The sequence below is a fragment of the Numida meleagris genome, chromosome 27 (assembly GCF_002078875.1).
Source record: "Numida meleagris isolate 19003 breed g44 Domestic line chromosome 27, NumMel1.0, whole genome shotgun sequence".
Taxonomy (NCBI): domain Eukaryota; kingdom Metazoa; phylum Chordata; class Aves; order Galliformes; family Numididae; genus Numida; species Numida meleagris.
The window spans coordinates 2,382,513-2,386,241 of record NC_034435.1 but is presented as its reverse complement, the minus strand read 5'-3'; the positions used below and the strand labels follow the sequence as shown (position 1 = coordinate 2,386,241).

General features: G+C 57.3%; 1 protein-coding gene across 2 annotated transcripts in view; it reads right to left on the bottom strand.

The window, feature by feature from the left end:
* Positions 1 to 3,220, bottom strand: part of MBD3 (methyl-CpG binding domain protein 3) — a 14,132-nt gene extending 10,912 nt beyond the window's left edge. For both annotated transcript variants that reach the window (XR_002433026.1, XM_021378769.1), the window contains exon 1: positions 2,628 to 3,220. The gene's annotated coding sequence lies outside the window, so the exon portion shown is untranslated. The remainder of the gene's footprint in view (positions 1 to 2,627) is intronic.

The window sequence follows — 3,729 nt, the reverse complement described above, 5'->3', positions numbered from 1 at the left end:
GAAAGGAACAGGAAAAGAGAAAAGCAGAAAGCCAGAAGGAACCGAATGATTAAAAACTATCAAAAAAAAAAACCCTCCTGAAAGGGAAAGTTAGCACAGATTACACTGAAAGTATCAGAAGAGGAGGAAGTGCTCCATCCCTGCCTGCATGCAGCAGGACGGCTCGCCGCGAGCTGCAGGACGCTCGGGCCAGAAGATGGCATCAGAGCAGGAAGAAGCAGGCAGGAACAGACTGGATCCAGACATCAAATTTGAAACCACTGCTTAAAAACACAAAGGGAGCTGTATGCTGCGATCCCCAAAGGAAGAACCAACTCCAGCGGCGTTCCGGGCAGAGCTTTCGTTGCTGTCAGCGAAGTCGAAAAGAAAAGCTCCCGCCGCATGAAAAGCACGATGCTGCTTCCTCTTCTGAGACCCTGCAGCTCCCGTTTATTTAATGGAAACAGAAATCCGCCAACGGGAACTTTAAAAAGAACGTGCTGAGGGTTGTGCCGAGGTGCAAGGTTCTTGTTCTGCCACTTCAAAGCGTGGGGGATTCCAGAGCAACAGAGCCAGATGCGCTCAGAGCGCTTCGCACGAAGCCTGCAGCTTGATTCGTCAGCGTGCACTCTAGTAATTCTGCAACGGATCTGAAGAGCAGCTTACAACTGAAGCCAGCTCGCAACTACAACAATTCTGAAATGACTCAGAGCCCCGTCCCTCCTCCCTGGGGAAGCCCGGCCCAAAACAAAAGCACTGAAGGGGTTAAGGAGAGAAACTTTTATCCCAACGCAACGGGGGAAACGAAGCTGGGGGGCTGCTGCAGCTCGGTGCCGGGAGCGCGCTCGGTGGTGCTGAGAGGCTCAGAAAACAAATTGCAGCCCCCCCCCAAAAAAAACCCAGCGACAGAACTCAGCAGGTTGTGCTTCCAGCGAGGCACAAAGGCACACAAAGTTCCAGCAGTGATGAAGCTGATGCGCATTTTAATGCTCAAAAGATGAGATTCCTCTCTTTCCAAGCACAGAGCAAAAGCTTTGCTTTACATTCTTGTTTTTTTTTTTTCTCCTGATACACGAAGGCTTAGAAGAGACCCAGAAGAAAGAAAATTCAACACAAAACTGCAGAAATCAACCCCTTCTGGATGCGACTGCAGGTCCCGGCGCTGCGAGCACGGCGCTGAGCTGGGAATTCCCTCCTTCCACCCTTCTCCCCAGCCCTGAAAAGCAGAGAACCGCGAAGCCACGAGCGATTCCCACGCTGCCCACCAGCAGCCACACGGCATTATCGCTGCCCGGGGCTAAAACAAAACAGCCCCACGGAGCTCTCATTCTCCACTCGGGGGGACTTTGTGGGCACGGATGGCTTTGGATGCACGCAGCCCATTCAGGGCACGCGGCCGCCAGGTGCCCACTCCCTGCGCGCAGCTCAGCCTTTGTCTCTGCACTGCGAAGCCGAGCGCTGCCAGCGTGCGCTCCCTCCTCCTGCCTCGCTCCACGAGTCTCCTCCCCTCCTCTCTCCCCATTTCGCATCCGCCAGATCCACGCAACTTGGGAAGCGAGGGACAAAAGGCAAAAAAAAATAAAAATAAAAAAAAATCCCACCAGCCCACGCCGGATGCCGCCCGCCTTCTAACGCAACGGAGATGGTCGTAACTTATATAAAAAGGGGGGGGGTGATCAGCAGCATATGCTTGAAGCCTCGTGACGGTTATAATGCAAAATGCTTTTCCTCCTCTTCTCACTCTTTTCCTCCTCTTCCTCTCCTGCGCTGCCTGCATCCCACCCCCACACGAGGAACTCCGTGCCACTGCCCCACTGTCCCCGTTATCGGTGGCAGCAGGACGGTACCAGGTCCTGAACTGTCCCTGGTGGTCCCACACCTCACTGGGGTGCAAGGAGACAGCACAGACACAGAAAGCAACAGTGCCAACCCACCAGGACCAGGTGAGCCCTGCAGCCACCGCTGCTGTCACCGCTTCGTGTCCTGGTGTGATCGCAGGGATATCCGTGCATCAGAGCATCCCCATCACCCACCCCTGGCACCCTGCTGACAGCCCACAGCTGTCTTGAGCCAGAGGAACAGCCAGTACAGAAGAACCACGTCCACGTGGTTTCGCTCGAGGGCATGGGGCACGGATGGGCCAACCAGGACATCGGGACTGAATGGGCCACCAAGGACATGGGGCTATGGACAGGCCACGCAGGACGCGGATGGGCTGCCAAAGATGCAGCCCCATGGACAGGTACTGGACAGGCACGGAGCAACTGTAAGCCCTCCTTCCTCAGGTGGGCATAAAGAGCACGAGAAGAACCCACACAGCCACAACTCTCTCAGACTTCGTGAACTGATGTGCTTCCCTTCTTGACACGCAGAGCAAACCCTCCACCCCTGCACCCTGCCTCGACGCAGCCCACAAGCCCCGCTGCACTGCCTGAAACCTTAAAGCACTCCTGCACTAGTCCAGCTGGCAAGGTGGGAGGACAATTCCCAAAATCCCGCATCAGAGTACGACACATCTGCCTCCCAAAGCAGACTTCATACAGGACAGCAGGCGCTTGCTGCTGCTAGCATCCAGGGCTACGAAAGATCTCCGTACACGCAGCACAGCAGCCTCAAGGAAAGCAGTCTGTGCAACCCGTGCTGCTCACCTCGGATTGGTGTTGATCCCCAGGGCTGGTGATCGCACACGGGAGCGCTTGTTTCCAGTTATTTCTGATGGGAAGCTGTGCACGCAATTGTCCACGCTCACTGCATCCGTGTGCTCAGAGCAGCTGGGCGAAAGAAAACAGCCAGGTAAGCAACAGGCAGAAATAGCAGAGGTATTAATAAAGTGCCACTCGTATATTTTCCACTCTGAGGTAATGCAAAATGCAACGGTAACCGAAAATTAGTGCAGCGGGGCCGCATTATACCTTTGATCTCCGTCCAAATTGATATAAAGGGAAAATCCATTACACCTGGGGAATAATACGCTACTTATCCTCTCCCCTCGCTCTGTTTTAAGCGTGGCTCTGAGAATGCAACTCTACAACTGCGTCCCTGGGAAGCAGAACTGCCGGCTGCACCCCCAGCTCTGCAGGTGGGGGCTTTCCCCCTCCCTGGACCTTCAGAATCAGCCCCCGACAGCGACTGCTCGCTGCTTTGCTCGGCGCGCAACACTAATCCTCACCATCCTAAGGTGACGGTGAAGATGCGCGGAGCCGACAGCCCATCTCACCGACCAGAAGGGCCGTGGGGAGAACAGCATGGCACCCACACTGACCTCCTCCAGCCCCGGGTTTGCCCACGGGGCAGCTCCCGGTGCTGGAAGGAAGATCCGCGTGGCCCACCCACGGCCGCACCGAGCGCTCATCTCCATCTCCTCCAGGCAAAGCAGGCGGCTCCCGGCCGTGCACCTCCCCAGCAGCACCACGCGCAGGTGAGCGCACCCCACGCTGCCGAGCCTTGTGCCTGCGTTCACAGCACAGCCCGCTGCCTTCGCTCGACCCCCAAAATCGCACGGGAGAGGCGGTGGGCGCAGCACGGGGACGACGGGGACCCTCCTGCTGGCACCCAGCGCGCCTGGCACCCATCGCAGCCGCTGCGAGGGGACGAGGGCACTGCTCAGCGATCAGACTGCAGCGCCCAGCTCGTGGGGCAGTGCCCAGTGGGGAGCCGGTAGCCCCCCAAGCAGCCCCCCAATGCCCCAGGCAGCCCCATAACGACCTCAAGCAGCCCCCCAATGCCCCCGCGCAGCCCCACAGATCCCAG